This window comes from Passer montanus, unplaced genomic scaffold (assembly GCF_014805655.1).
Source record: "Passer montanus isolate IOZ18808 unplaced genomic scaffold, ASM1480565v1 scaffold15, whole genome shotgun sequence".
In the NCBI taxonomy this organism is placed as follows: Eukaryota; Metazoa; Chordata; class Aves; order Passeriformes; family Passeridae; genus Passer; species Passer montanus.
Window position 1 is genome coordinate 2,084,141 of NW_024362051.1, and position 16,789 is coordinate 2,100,929.

General features: G+C 37.6%; 1 long non-coding RNA gene across 1 annotated transcript in view; it reads right to left on the reverse strand.

Annotated features, from left to right (window-relative positions):
• Window positions 1-13,546: 13,546 nt before the first annotated feature.
• Window positions 13,547-16,789, reverse strand: part of LOC120498710 — a 59,668-nt gene continuing 56,425 nt past the window's right edge. The window contains exons 3-4 of the long non-coding RNA XR_005626714.1: window positions 14,435-14,489; window positions 13,547-13,850 (exon numbers count right to left, since the gene is read on the reverse strand). This is a non-coding gene — a long non-coding RNA (uncharacterized LOC120498710). The remainder of the gene's footprint in view (window positions 13,851-14,434; window positions 14,490-16,789) is intronic.

A 16,789-nucleotide genomic window follows, 5' to 3' on the forward strand; every position in this document is an offset into this window, starting at 1 on the left:
CAAGAAAAGGAGCTTTAAAGTCAAATCACAGCGAAGAAGAGTTTCTTTAGAAAAAGAGAAACATTAACCTTGTATTATTTCTCACACCACTCAACTCATACAAAAAGTATGGAAAAAGTATAAATATTTTCTCATCTACATTGCTATCACTATTTCTCTGTGCCTAGCATTTCAGTTTTATTTTATCTTTGAAATCAGAGGTACTAAACCACCTTTTCCATCTTCTGAATCCCAGACCTAGAATTTATGCCCCAACTTATCATCTCATTTCATTTATTACAAGCTAAACTATGGTCCCCATTCTCTCGCAACACCCACTGTGCTCCAGACATCCATTTCTCTTGGAACTCTCCCATCTTCCCTAATTATTTTGCTGAAGGAAGGTAACATTTCATTGCTTCTCAAACTCTAAAATAATAATCTCAGAGGATACAGCCCAGCATTAGAGAAAAAAAAGAGTAAGTGGCTGACTTTTTTTTTTGCAAAAACCTGGAATTCCACTTACTGTAAAATAATAACTAATTCTGGTTTGTAAGAGAAAAAATACAAGCAGCATCTCCTACCTGCAGCTCTTTCAGTCTCACCACTCTAAAAAGGTGAAGAATCTCAGCATGTGGTGTGGGCATAAATATGAGACCACAAACCAGCAAAGTCCTGTCTTTTCCACAGCCACCCTCCTCTCCACAATCATCTGTCACCTACTCCCATAATTAAATTCTTAGACAAGGAACAGAAGTGGATGGGATTGCACACCACAGTCTTGGTATGCTGCACTTAACACTTGCTACTAAAAACACAGCTGAGCAGCACAAAGGGAACCAACTTCTTTTTGGGTGAAACACAAATATTCAGTTTTTAAAAGTGGAGGGAAGGAAGGAAGGAGGGATGGGAAATGCTATTGAGTGTTTCTGTGGCTCTTCAACAATTAAAAGCTTACCACAGGAACTTACACATGTGTTAAGTAATAATAGACTAAGCATGTCCAATATTCTCAGCAGAGCAGATTTTGATCATATGCAAAACTTGGAGGAAAATGTGCTATGAACACATGACTCCTTCCATGCAGAGTGTGTGATGATGAGCTGTGGTTTGTGTGGATTCCCGGGTTATTTTTGCTTCATATTTTCCCCATGTGAGAAAGTGCTATTTAAAATTACTACCTGCTTGTATGGAGTTCGTGGCTCTACGACAGAAAAAAAATAATTAAAAAGTAGAAAGAATTAGGCTCCAAATGGGGATCTATTGGTAAAATTATGTCTATTGGTAAGGATCTCAATAAGCAATCTACCAATCAAACCAAGTAACAGAAGTATTAGGGGTGCTAAGTAATTAGGCATGAGAGTGCAATAATTTTTTTATTGTTTGTAATGTCCCAGGTGTGTCCTCTGGGTGCCTGTAGAACATTCCAGCAGTGTTCTCCTGAAAGCAGCAGAGCCCTACCCATGCAGGCAGTTTCAGGTGCCCAGCTGCCCCCCTCCTGCAGTGGGACAAGCACTGCCCCACCAGAACCCAGTGGGCAGGCACAGACCAAGTCACAAACGAGCACAAGAGAAGTTAAAGGAGTGAGAGCTATCAAAAGATAAACATGTGATAATTATTTTATTGCTTCCATCCTGTCAGAACACATTTGGTTTTATATATCCATAAAGCAGGCTTCTGCCCTCAGAACAGCTCTGTTGTGAGAGATTAGTATCTGTCAACTAAATTTTAAAGCGTGCTGTGGTTTAAGCTGGCAGGCAGACAGAGCACCACAGAGCCTTTCACTCCCTCCCCGCAGTGAGAAGGGAGAGAGAACCAGAAAAAAGGCAAAATTTGTGGGTCAAGATAAAGACAGTTTAATAGGACAGAAAAGAAAGGGAAAACAGCAACAATGATAAAAGAAAATACAATCCAAATGATGCACAATGGGATTGCTCATCACCCTCTGAACATGCCCTGATCAGTGGGCCACCACCCCTGGCCAGCTCTCCCCAGTTTTACTGCTCAGCAGGACACTGTGGAAGATGTGTGGAACATCCCTGGGGTGAGCTGAGGTCAGCTGCCTCAGCTGTGTCCCCTCCCAGCTCCCTGTGCTGCTCCCTGGCAGGGCAGCAGGAGAAGCAGAGGAATCCCTGACTGCCCAGCAGCAGCTCCAGCACCCCTGTGTTATCAGTGATTCTCACAGAAACCCAGAGCACAGCCCTGCACCAGCTACCAGCAGGGAAACTGACCCTATCCAGGCTGAGCAGAGCAATGAATAGCCAATAAACCTTGTTTTGAAATAATTACAAATCAATTACTATCATTTTGAAACTATCAGATACAAACAATGGCAAGCACAAAGGCTTTTAGCAACTTGTTTACCACAGTCAAAAGATCTCAGAGAAGCAAGTCCAACATCTCTGTAAGAACATGACAAGAGATAAGAACATGCATTGTGCATTACTTTTCCCCTTGTTTTAATTGTCACTTTAATGCAAATACTCCACATATCAACCAGTGTGCTGAATTATCGGTGTGATAATATATTCAAATATTTGACATTTACATTAATTGGAGATAATGAAGAAAATATTTTTTGTTGTTCATTGGATGAGACTAAATGGGCTGGAAATTCAAATGAATAAAACATCATTACAACATCCACTGTACACCTGTTCACAGCTCTATTAACAGCTTGATATTTTTATTACGTGCATGCACAGCAATACAAGGACAAATGACCATTTTCACACTCACAGCATAGAAGTAAGCACCCAGAGGTTTAAGTGTGAGGTCACTTAAACCACAGAGCTCTGACAAGTGCTTAACTCGACCCAAAATGCTTCCACTTAGTCTTGACTTCTAATTTTATAAATTATTTACAGTTTAGTAGGTGCAAAGCTAGTGGAAAATGCCTTCTCTGGCAGCTTGATTGACAGGATAATTATACTGTGGTTTTGTTTTTAGCACTGTTATGCAGAATCATAATGCTATAAAAAAAAATATGAATGTTATGAGCTTTTAACTTTGACAAGGTCATGCTGAAGCCTACCAAACAGATGTCATGAAAAGCCACTGCTGTCATTAGCCAGGTCCTGTAAGTACTTCCGCACCTCCCCAGTTGTATTTTAGTATGACTAAATATTTTTTTGGGTATAAATTTTAAGATTGAACTGTTAAAACCAAAACAATCAGAAAAAGCAATACAGATTTTATTTTTTCTCATTAGTATTATTTCTTTTGAGGACATGCCTAGAAAACACTAGCAACAGGTTACATCCCTCTGTGAGGCTCTGTATTTCAGTCAGTTAATGCCTAGCAGGAATTTCTATAGACTTTCAGCTGCAAAACAGCACAATTTAATAGAAATGAGACAGCCCTACAGAATTTACCTTTTAAAATACATTTGCTCTATGGTTTATGAGGATTCCTGATTACTACAGACTTTAGTGAGAGAAATGAATGAGTGCATTTGGATGAGTTAAATCACACTGCAGCCTTGTGTCCATGTCTTTTTTCATCCCTGTTGCTATTCACCCCTGCCAGCAACAACCTTGATTAGCATTTAAACACTCAGATGATTGGTTAAAATATTGAATAAGAAGTTGTAACAAACCTGGCAGAAATTAACATCACCTGAGGCCCAAACCACCCTGAACTGTGAAGAAATAGTGTATACCTAACACTCTGGGAGCCAACTAATCTTTTGAAGAACAGGTTGAACTTAGTCTTTAAGGTATTAAGAAGTGAACAGATTGAAATTCCATGTCTATAAAGAGAGAATTCCAATAGTGGAATGAAGATGTTATAAAGACATAAAGAACAAGGTCTCAGAGCATGGTAAAGAAAAATGGCTGCAGGTATTAGGTGACAATGCACATTTCCTTGCTTTTTTTGATATTGCAACTTCGACTCATGCTGCAGTTCAGGAGAGGACAGCAATGATGCCCATACACTGTTGCCCTTTTTGTATGGTTCTGGATGTATGCTCACAAACAACTGCAGTAACATCTGAGTAAAACCAAATATTCTGCACAGAAACTCACTGCTTTAATGAACAACCAAAAGAGCAGGAGCCTCACAAAGATGCAACACAAAACTGTGCTGAGGCAACCAGGGTCACTCTTTATTTGTCCATGGCCATTTGTGCTCAGATATTTCTCTTTGTTACACAAGATTATAATTTCCTATCTTGACTGGTGCTTTCACAGAAGCTTGGTATCTATTCTGAGGCTGTTAGTTTTCTTCTCTTTATTTATTCCTTCCCTTCCCTTGCTCCTTTACATATCTGCCCACATGCATTATAGATAAAACCATGCTCATAACAAAGCCTCTAAAAGAATATCATGTCAGGAGTGTTAGTGAAAAAGAGAAACAAATAGATTCTACTTTAAGATATGTTATTTCTCATTATGTCCAAACAGTTCTTCCTATCCTCTCCTCCTCATCAGCCTAAGCACTATTTTATCTTCCAGAAACACTGCAGGCAAAGTACATGAATGAATACACAAGTGATATGGGTAGAACTCAGTTATCAATTTGGGCTTCACTCTTGTCTTGTTACAGACAAGGAGCTGTCTATAGCAGGCTCACATGAACAATGGCTCACTGGTGCTTCTCTTAAACCATTTACTGTAAGGTAAGGTGTTCTAAAAAGTGACCTCTTCTGTATCAGGCACACAGAAGAGCCCTATTTCTACTCTGCTGTGACGGGAGATCCCATGTTTCAGTCTCATACTGCAGCCTGTTAAAGGTAAATATGACCAATCACATGGAGGCTTCCAAAACTGCTCCATGACTGTTTGGCTTCATCTGCTTTGACAAAGAAGCCAACTCCAGCAGTAAACATAAAAGAGGTCTCAGACAGCAGATATACAGTGCCTATATGTAGTATTTTCAGGAAGAAAATATTTTTTAAAATAGTTGTGATAAATTCAGAAGGCACAATAATGGGCAGAAATATTACTTCTCATCTTGAAAGAAAACATGGAAGACAATGAGGCTAATACATGAAAATAAATGTTACTTGCTACAGTAAATAAATTATTGTAAATATTTTGATAATCATGAAGAAGAAAGGTGCATACTATGTTGTTGTTATTAAATATTGTATTTAAGGCAGTCTTGAATAAAACCCTTGCTCAGCCCTTTTTCTTTGCTAGTTGTCAAGAAAAGATCAAAGTGAGGCAGTCACCTTTACTTGGAATAGTATACACGTTCCTTCATTTGAAATACACAGTTTAGTGATTAATTTAATGCAGTTATGGAAGGATATGTTTTCTCCCAACATAGTTCGTTCTTTAGAAGCCTTTCCAGCAAATGCCAGAAAAATGCAAAACTGCAATGATTTTATCCTTGATCCCAGGTTTAACCTCAAAGAGAGTTTGAACAAGCTCTTCTTCCTTTATTGGTGCACCTACATTACATTACTAGTAGTATCTCTATGAACGAAACCTGATGAAAAATAAAGGATGCTTTTGCTTTCTTGTGTAGGCAGATATTGTACAGAAACCATGTGTGGCCTACAGGCTTTACAAAAGATGCATACAAGTCAGTTTAGGGGGCTGTGTTCTGTGTTCCATAGCAGCAGACGCCATATGACTCAAACCACATTTATATATGCCCATAAGCTATGTCTCTGTTCCTGCTGGAATAAGCTGCATCCCAAATGCTCTCCCTGGCTGAAACCAGGGAAGCATATAGGCACAATTTATGTCTTGGCAGTACCAATCCTGATAACTCAAATAACTACAGTTACAATGATAAATTCAGGAGTTTGTAAATCAATATATTTTCATTTACGTCTATGACCTTCCTGCTCCTACCAACAGGGATGATTATAATGGAGTTTTTTCCCCAAACTGATTAGATCACCCCTTATCTGAGAACATCAAGCTGCTTTGCCAAGGCACACTCAGACTAACATAGACCAGTCTGAAGCTGAAAAGACTTCAACCAAATGGCTTCAGCCTATGCAACAAAACTCCAGATCCAATGCAAGATAAGCTTTGCATTAAGATGGAAATATAGCACTCATGGACAGAGAAAACAACTCCTGCCTAGCATTGCTATAGTGACTGATGGATTCTAAAACTGTTTTATATATTATTTAAATTTGAAGGAATTTGGTGTAAATGTTCAGAATCATAAGTGCTGCTCTGGCTGTCCATATGTAGACCATGCTTTGCTGACAAAGGCTTTAAGCAGAATGGGAATGCAAAGATGAATGCAGAAAACTTAAAACTATTTCTTTGCTTTCCTTCATTATTTCTCATATAATAAGATGCCTTTATTTTTTTTCTCCATGCAAGATGTAGGTCAATATAACGGTACCAAAAAAAACCCTCAACTTTTAAATTTGCCACATTTTATACAGTGGAAGAAACCCCTACCATTTCCATCTGCCTGACTGTTGATGCAATGCCTTAAATCTTGTCCAAACTGAGAAACAGGCCTTATTTTCCTTCAGTATGAGTTGCTTTTAACTGAGAGAAAATGAACCCTGTGTATCACAATAGAACTGAAGGTCAGGAGGTTATTCAGCTTGCTGTGGCAGGTTGATCTAAATCACAACTGCCTGCTCAGCACTGCTCACACAACAGGAAGAAGTGGAAGGGAGGTTGCACAAAGCCAGTATCAGGTTACTTCTGTCTCTGTCTTTGAAATAATTTTCCTACCCCTACAGCTTTATTTCCTTTATGGTTTTAACAAACTGAACTGCCAAGGGAAGAACGAAATAAAAAAATGCTAAGGAAGGGCTTAGGTGTTTGCCAGTAGGTGTATGGAGGACATTCCCTTATTCCAAATAATAGTCTAATTGAAAATGGCTTCCTGAGGCATTCTAATTTTCTAGCTAACATAACATTTTAGCCCACAATCATTTTAATCTGGTAAGCATCATTAGGGAGGGGAGTGACTGTGCTCTCCTCCTCCCACAAAGCCACAGGGTTCTGTTTTCCCTTGAGGTGGAAGGGCTCTTGTAGCCACACAGCGAGGTAGGAAACGTATCCAGCCAAAAATCACAGCAGCAGCAAGCAGTTCTGTTTGGGCTGGATCAGTTCACAGACTTGGGTTGTCATGTGGCTGCGTGTGAATTCCTGTAGCACAAACACAGGTTGGGAACATATGGCCTGCAGTGGATGCTGCTGAACTGAGCTGATAATGGAATGGTGTGAGGTACCTCTCCTGAGACAGGCACAGGTTGGAAACTGAGCATCCTTTCACTGGCCTGGACTGAAGGCATGGAGGCAAGGGCAACAGAATCACTCTACTAGTTAACTCATTTTAACAAAATGAATGATTCCCATCCCATTCCCAAGTCGTCAAACAAGTAAGTATGACTACATTAAAAACATAAATTGGAGTGGTGAGGATTGCTCTGGTTTGAAAAGTGAAAGGTCCCGTGGTCACGGCTGCACTGAAGGACAGCAGCGTGTCCTAATGCTGCTCCTAAAGGCCACACCATCAACCACCCACCAGGTAGGAAATGGTGTTTTTACAGCACATTTCCTATCAATGGCTGCTCTGAAGTTTCACCTCTAAGGTAAGATGGTGTAATTTACATGTGGAGTAGCAGACAGATCCAGAGCCATCTATTTGCAGTATTTTACAGAGCAATAGTAGAACAATTTTTAATGAACTATGGCCTAAATTGAGAAAGGGGGAAAAAGGTCAATAAACAGAATGAAAATCTCCTAATTTGATCCATTTGCTGACAACAAACACAGATTGGGCAAAGTACCAGACAACTCTAACAGAGCTAGCAAGGTTAATGGAGCTGCTGCTGTAACATATTGTAGATCTCGTAGTGTCAGTGGCGATAGTGGTAATGTTGTAAACACAGTTTGTTTTCCATCTGGTGCGTGGTACATGCCCTTGATAAAAGGGTGCTGCATTATGCATTTCTGTTCTCCTAAATTTATTTACTCCAAAAAATGTATAATGATATTAATAGCCATATACAAAGACAGAACTTCTGCTTAAAAAAAAAATTGTTGTAAAAAATTTCCCTAATGAGGTTAAGGACAACATCAAATCAAAAATGTTGTCATAATAAGTATGGGATTCCTTTCCTCCCTTCAAAAAAAACCCAGTTCAAATATTTCTCCAGTTGAATGCCTTCAAAGTAGTTGATGTGAATGCTGCATAGGACTGGAATGAAATATAATAATATTTTATATTTGAATTAATCACCAACACTTTAGAAAATATAATACACAATTTTGAAGCTATTAATTAAAACTATAAAATATCTATGTTCCAAAGCAAATTAAAATCAATGGAAAGTCTTATTTTCATTGCAAGTGATACATGATCAAACCTTGAGAGATCACTAATATGAAAATAAAGTGCCTTTCAGTAGCAGTTCATGCTAACATGCAATAGTTGTGAATCTCAGATTGAACTTCATCCTGTAGTCTTCTGGATACACATTGTTGAGCACATACTTTTACTTCTCTTAATCAATGTTTTTTACTAATATCCTTGTTGAAGTCTTGATCTGAAATATAATCACCTGTTCATCAAAATATTTACAAGAGCAAATGTGGAGCCTTGAAGGCTCCTGTTTGAATTGTGCAGGGTATCTATGGTTACAATTTGTTGTGGATGGTGAGAAGCAGGAACATGTTCTGTGCAGGAGAGAGAAGTGCAACCAGACAGAATGTAAGGCAGCCTCAAGGAGGCAATACATTGTCTAGAGAAATTCTGTGTATTGGGGGAGCAAGCTGATTAGAGGGAATAAACCAAAAGGGAGGGAAATGGCATGTAAATGTTCCTGTGCTGGAATTAAGTAGATATCAAATATCTATTGATATTTGATATCTGGCCAAGGAGATATTTGAACTGGCCAAGGAGATAAGCACGGCACGGTGCTTTGCCATTCCCCCATGATCCAGTCTGTGACCCTGGGTGTCTGAAATGACATCTTGTCATTTCATGACATCTTGTCCAGCCTTGGCCCCTGGTGCCAGCACTGACACTGGATCAGGTGCTGCTGCAGAGGAATGTTTGTCACTGGAGGAACAGCTCAGTGAGTTACTCATGGCTGCTGTGCATCACCAACAACGAACAAAAAGGGCTGAAATTTGCTGTACAAGTGTTTGCTTGAAGCCTACCCTGTACAGCAGCATTGAGTATACAACTCATGTAAACACCTGCTCAGCCACCAAGCTCCAAGAATTAGTTTGGATCTTACTTTCCAGAGCAAACAATGAGATTAACAGTGTGAAGATTAATTCAATATAAACAAGGTGCTGCAGCCTATGTTACCTCAAAGGCTGCAGTACAGAATCAAAATGGATGTAGTTTCATTGCCGAGGTATAAATTGAGTTTTAAGAGTTGATTTTTCACACTGAAAGAATAACAACACAAGTCCATCCACTGGCATCATGGAGAAAAACAGTTTGTATCATTAAATATTCTCTTCTAAGAATGACAGTTGTTTGTTTTTGCCAAAATAGAGATTTGGTGACAACTTGCTTTGTTTCAGAAAAATGGAACCTGAAATTCCCCCATCCCTTCCATGCATTTTGTTATGTAATAGCAGTAAAATCCTAAATTTTCCAATTCAGCATTTTACATTTCGCTTATTTTAAGCACCCTTAGGGAAACAGAACTGAAAGAAAAACTAGTTTCAGAAAGTGAACATCAGTCTTACTAGCCTACTTTTCCCAGTGGAGTAGAAGAAAAATATAAGTGTGAAATGACATATATACAAAAAAGTGAGCACAGTTGGAAAGAAAGGGAGAGTTAGAAAAGAAAGAACTGACGTTAAGTTCTCAAATATACCCATATTGAATTGTCAAAAAAGTGAAAACAGATTGAATGAAACTGGAGATGAAACATGTTTGTATTCTCTCAGACTTTCTGAGATTGCACTAACAGAACTAGAAAAAAGTTTTTAAAAATTCAGTTCCATTGGACTGTATTTCCTTTGTTTTGTTCACGTTTGGAGGAGAAAATTTCAAATACAGCCTAGCTGGCTGTTCACTACATTTCTTGCCAGACACAAAGTATTAGCACTGTTTTGAAAATGCTTGTGAGAGAAGAATTCTTTTGAGAGAAACCATGTCCTTAACAGGAGAATCTGGATCTCAAGACCAAACTCTAAAAGTAACATTTACATTTTTAAGGACTATGCTACATAGGCTTATTTAGCTGACAGACTGAGTTTACCAGTATTTGTTACTCATTAAAAAAAAAAGAAAATATTCCATTTTGACTGTTAGACCTAATGTAAAAAGTGATTTTCTAATAAGAGGCTGGAATAGGAAGAGAATTTCTTAAGAGTAGGCTACTCAGTGTTGCTGAAAACAAGCACCCCACATCCCCTTTCTATAAAAATTATTTAGATTATAGAAAATAATATGGATGCAAATACAGTGTCCAAATGATAGCATAGTTTCAATCAAACTATTTCCAAGGAAATCACACTATTAATCTCCCAGAGCTATCAGATGTACAGAAGACATGGTTGGGTTATACAGGCACCAAATTCTGTGGCTGTTGTTATGCAGTGATTACACTACAAGAGCCAGAAGTCACCAGTGATGATTAGGAGGATATGGCACTGGAGCTATTTAAGCAACTAAGATAAATACCCTCATTGGAATAGGTTACTGTTCACACACACAATATGCATTAGCTTTTGACCTGATGAGTGTGTAGTTTCAAATAGTTAAGACAGAAGGCATAAAGGAGAAGATGTATTATTATCACATAGCAAAATGACACTTACTCAGTTACAGGACCCCGACAAGCACAGGAGACAAACCCATGTTACCTGAATTCATTAGTCCTTTTACTTATTATGTTTCTCTAAACACATGATTACACTAAATTACTCCACTTTTCTCCAGCTCCTTGTCATGATGAGCTATCATGCCCTTGTCATGCAGGATGTGGTTGGCTAGGATACCATCCTTTTTCCTTAAAGCCAATTTTCCTTTCTGTCCTCCATTCCCCACTCTGGCTTTTACACAGAAAAACTAACTTCTAGCAGTTTTTGTGTTTACAGCTATTGAAAAAAAAATTCATGATATGACAGAATTATTTTTTTAAGTTGAGAATGCATGGTAAGTTGTTTAAATTAGAACTGTCAAATATTCCTGTGCACTTGAAGTCTCTAAATCTGAAGTTTATAAGCTTGACCATTAGTTGAAAACTGGAAATTATTTTTCCATGCATTTATTACTGTGATGCAGGACACCACACAATCTAACCATTCCACCCACATTCATCACAAGAGTTACCTGGGATGTGGGTTGCACATTTAATTTCAATTTAGGTTTAATTTTAATTAAGGTTTAATTTTATACCTTGTTCAGGTTACTCTAATACATATTTTAACCTGCAATATTCTTTGCTTTCTGTATACAATTTTATCACCACCATTTATAAAAACTTTACTGATCTACATTGGGAATAATTCAGCTGTAAACATCTGGGAATCTTGTATTTAAAAATCCTTGATGACAGGACGCCTCAGGAGTTTGGTGGATCTTACCAACTAATTATTAAAAGAAATAAATTGTAGATTAGTAATAGATGCATTTTGCCATTGAATATACTGAAAAAATCTGCAACACAATAAGAGCTGTTTACAAAATAAGATTTATATTTATATAAGTTATTGTATTACTTTTTCTTCCTTTAATTTTAAATGAAGTCTTTGACTGTTCCTTTAGACTACAGTAACTTTTAAGGCAGATAATTGCTAGAAACTTAGATAATTCCCAGAATGTTTCTTTTTTAGGTTTCTACTTTTCAGAAAATAAAGTGATAGCAAGTATTTTTTATTATACATGTATATACATTTCTTTTTCCCATGTTAATCTTTGATTCATGGATCAACAGAAGAGTTACTTAATGAAAAAACTATTTCAAATAAGAGCTGTCACAAACCTGTTTGACTCATATTAACCTTATTTATTCCTGACATAGATAATGTCAGGGCTTGATTTTCCAGCAGTCCTAATAATCTTAAAGATAACTCTGAAATTTACTTGCTATCTTTCCTGTGATGACCTTGAATAGTATAAATGGTTCTGCACATTTTCTGGATTACAAGCTTTTCCCTGCTAGGCACCAATGTGTAGTTTGTAATCATTGCCTTATGTATTTCTTTTTAGGTTCACAGTTCTCGAAGCTTTGTGCTGCTCATGGATTTCTTCAGACAAAGAATTTATAGCAACATCAGAAAGACAACACTAAATCCCTTTTTATGCAAATGTAATAAAATATAATATCAGACATTCAAACATATTTAAACAAAAATATCAGACATACAAATGTATTTAAACATAAATATCAGGCATACAAATGTCCAAAGTGCAAGTAAAATTCAAAGGGCTAAAGTAGTATCTGAACTGTACCTTTTTATTCCTGCTTACAAACAGTAAATGCAAGGATTCCTAGAAACCTCAAGCCACCCTTATGACACTGACTTACTTTAAGAGATGACTGATTGGGTGAAATTGCACCTAATGACATCTGCAGTGGCACTTAGTGCCACTCACTAAAGGAAAATCACCCTTTATAACCATATGCACTGCTGGTTAAAGATAAAACTAAAATTTTATCTTACAGGAAGGTGAATCATAGAAGCTTGTGAACTAACATTTATACCATAATTTTAAATTTATTCTAAGTCATGGGTAAGTTCTCTGGATTTTGCTGCCTTGAGCATTTTCAGAAGCAGCTCCCCCGCAGGCTCAAAAAAGTACCCAAAAAGTACCCAAAAATGTACCTAAGGCTGCTGTTCCTGTGCCATTCCTCCTTGCTTTACCAATTCCAGCTGCAGAACTGCACAGCAACATCACACTCAAACCTGCTCCTTCAGCAAAAATGTTCTCATGCTTTCTGAAGGACAGGGTTGTCTTGGCAAGAGACGGGGGAGCCATTTGGGGTTTTAGTGGTGTTTTGTTTCCTTCCTCTGACTGGGTTACTGCACACTTGCAATTGCCAGTGTAAGTAGGAAGGAGGAGTATGGGGTCAGAGGTGAGGAAATCAAAGCTGACACTCTGGCTGCAGCACAGACCCAGAATGGTCCAAGCTGACCTTGAAACTGCACCTTATACCATCTTGGAGAAGATATTAATGCATTCCTTTCCATAGTAATTTGTGCAGGTTGTCCTTTTAATTAATTTCTGGATATGATAGATTGTGCTTTCAAGAGCTATCACACTACCATATTAAATTTTAGAATCATTAGAAAAAGAAATTTGAAAAAAAAAAAGAGCAAAAATATGAACTTCAAAGGTTAGGCATAGAATAAGAACCATAGGAAATAACAGTCCCACACACCTTGGAGTTTCAAACAAGCTGTTTTCCAAAGGTAAAGAAAGGTCATCATGTTCTGACCTGATTAGAACCATAGGAAATAATAGTCCCACACACCTTGGAGTTTCGAGTTTCAAACAAGCTGTTTTCCAAAGGTAAAGAAAGGTCATCATGTTCTGACCTCAACAGTTATTTATCTGTTTCCTCATATTCCAGAAGTATATGTTCTAACCATCAGAGTGTAAAGTGGCCCATTAATTTACTTTTTTCTTATTAACAAATATTACATATTTTGTACAAACAGCAATCTATCAAACACTAGGGTGCACCCATCTCACCTTGTAACAAAGGGTCAAAAAGCTGCTTCTAGATGATAGGAGAATAACTTTTTAAAGCTTATTCTGCCTACCTGAAGTAAGGATTTAAAGCCAAATCTGTCATAACTCAGCATTCCCAGAATATTCTGCAATAGAACTGCTTCTTCCATCTGTTGTGGGAATTCAGAGGGGTTGCATCTGCTCTGCTTTGTCCAAAGCATTTCATTTGGAACAGAAATGAGCAACACTCCTCCAGTCTGTGTGCTGACTTCAGAGCAATTAGGCAGCACCTAAAGGGAGGTGCAAGAGGTAGGGATTTGCCCAGCAGCCTGGATGTCCACTCTCAATCCGGTTACTGAGAAATACTCTTAAATGAGTGACATTTACAAACAAGGAGCTACTGGATCTCTTGGCTGGCAAGGATGTCTTTTGTGCCAGAGGAACATTCATAGTCTCATCCAATAAATTTAAATTGAAAGTGCCCTTAAATTCCATTATTTTATTTTTTTAATTAGGTTTCACCCAATATTTGGAAAAAATCAATAGTGCTACATCCTTATACTTGTTGATCCCCTTCTAAACCCATGTGTCAGACTGTTATTACTGAGTGCAAGTGCCCCCTTCTGCAAAGGCTGAACCTCATAATCCATTTTGCATTTAAATCCAATCTCCACACAGAGGAAAAAAAATGTCCCAACAAAACGCACCAAGAATCCTCATGTCTTTATGGGCACTGAGGCATCCCAGAGGTTTTATGCTGAGCAGCTGAAATAACTTTTATGGAACTGTTTAGATCAAACCAAGGAAGTATAACCATTCCAAACATGTTTTCCTTCACTACTCTGTGTTGAAAAGTAAATTACTTACTACTTACCAGTGTCTCCATCTGCTCTTCTCAAGACTGGTGACTATTCACTCATTCAGTAATCCTAAAAAGAAGAAAGCAGGAATGCTTATTTTAGGTGCCAATGTCAGGTTTAGGTTGATGCATCCCAAATTCAGCATTTTCCACAAGCATTTAAATATGACATAGTAAAAAAAAAATAAAATAAAAAAAATTGAACAATACTTTACAACTTGATAAAGGTTTTCCCAAAATCAAGATCATTGCAATATATTTGAACATTTCTATGTGAGACAATATCTGTTTCTGCCATCCTCTTCATTATCTCTTCAGTCTCTAAGCATGGATTGACCTGGATGCCTTTTCTTATGGTGCCAATGCTTCACAAATTACAAACATTCAAAGTGTTTTGTTTCCAAAACTCCTAACAAGGGAAATAAGAGTTCTGGGAATTCAACAATCAAAGGATAATGACTGTATGGAATCAAAATATTCTTATCCTGGTTTCCTCTGGTGTTTTCTTCACCAATCTGGAAGATTCAGCTCCTGCCTATATCAGAGTCTTTGACATTTACAGCCAAAAAACCTTAATTTGAAGAAAAAAAATCTTCTCAGAATGCATCCTACAATGAAAAAAAATATTTATGCAACTTTGTAGAACAGTCCAAAACACTTTGTTTGCACCAAAATCTTAAATATATATATAAGATACTCTCTTATATGATTATTTTGCGAGTCATTAATTTAAAAACATATTTTCCTTCATCATAACATTTTGTTGGAGATTTAAAGCCTAGGTTCATTTACAGAAGCATCATAAGGATCTTAATCTAGCTGGGACATAGTCTGTGCTGAGTGCTGTCTCTTCTAGCTATGATGAGAGAACATCTTGGGTGAGTTGTGGATGATCTCAGTGATCCCCACAAGTGGAAAGCTGTCAGGAACTTCTTTCAGTATAACAAGGATTTGACAAAGCCACTTTTACTTCCTACAGAAATGTAACATAGCAATAACAAAGACCAGCACTTAAGGAGTAACATGAATTTGTACACAATACTGTGTTCAGAGGCAATTAAGAGTTTCATTTACAGCAGCTTGTTACCAAAGTAGTGCCAGCAGTGTTTATTAATTAAAGGTGTTTTTTCATCCTTGGCTCCTTTGTGAAGAAAGTGAGAATTAGTCTACTGTTTCTGGGGAATTACAGTTTTCTAATCATTTAAAAAATGAGGGTGACTAGTTGTGCCACCTATTTGCCCTGCAAACATTCTGTCTCTTATACATGCCAGGAATTATGACAGCTCTGTTTCACACTGCCTATACATTACTTTAAATATTGCTGCTGCACAGAATCGAAGTGATTTTGTCCATCAACCAAAATCTGTGCTGGCGTTCTTTTAAAAAAGCTCTGCTCTTGGCTTTCAGAAGAACATGTTGTTTCATTCCCCTAAAGAAGCTCAGAACATCAAGGAAAATAACATCAAGTGATAGTGGGTTCAAACATATTTCTAATCTTTACAACCCTTCAGTACTTACATTAAAAAAGTGAGGCATAATTTATTTCTGATGAAACAGAGTTGCTCAGCTTTCTGCTAATAGGATCCTCAGGGCAAAAGGGGTAGGGAAAGCCTGATAAAAGTAGAGAGCTTCATTTTACTGTTTTGGTTTTTTTTTTCCCTCGTCTGGAAACAATAAATTAATAATAGTGTTTACTCTGATTATCGTTGATTTAGGATAAATTGTTCTCATTTAGAAAATGGGGAAATGAAATTCAGTGCCCAAGGGACAGAGAATGTAAATCTATGCCAAAGGCTACAACTGAAGACACATTTAGAGATCCATTCTGAGTTCCTGGATTCATTCCAATCATTGCTGATAGTAGGGAGGTTGATGTTCCAGTGCCGTTTACCAGTTTAATGATGCAAGCTGCCACTCCTTTCTCCTCCTCTCTCTTTTCTTCCCTTTCTGCTCTCCTCCTGTCCCTCATAAAACTTATTTACTTTTTTATTAATCCTTGAAGGGCCAGTAGCTTTCAGGCTTTTGGAAAAGCCAGTACAATTTTTCTCAGAGATACACACCTATGTTTTAATACTTTTAATTGATCCAAAATTATTCTTCTGCCAGCCAACCCTTATCCAATGTAGGAATTGAGCAGGAAAATGTGAGAACCTTTCAGTGGCATACCGTAGTACTAAAGAAGTACTTCTCAGGAAAAGCATCATGAAAGCAACAGAAACACCATTATACATCCAAAAAGACAGCTTGGACAAAGTGTGCTGTTAAAGGTATTTTCATTTCCTTTAAGTGCTGTGGTATCATCATACTTCTCATACCTAAAAACAAGGAAAAAGGGTCCATAACACAGTACTGGAGGTGATGACAGACAGC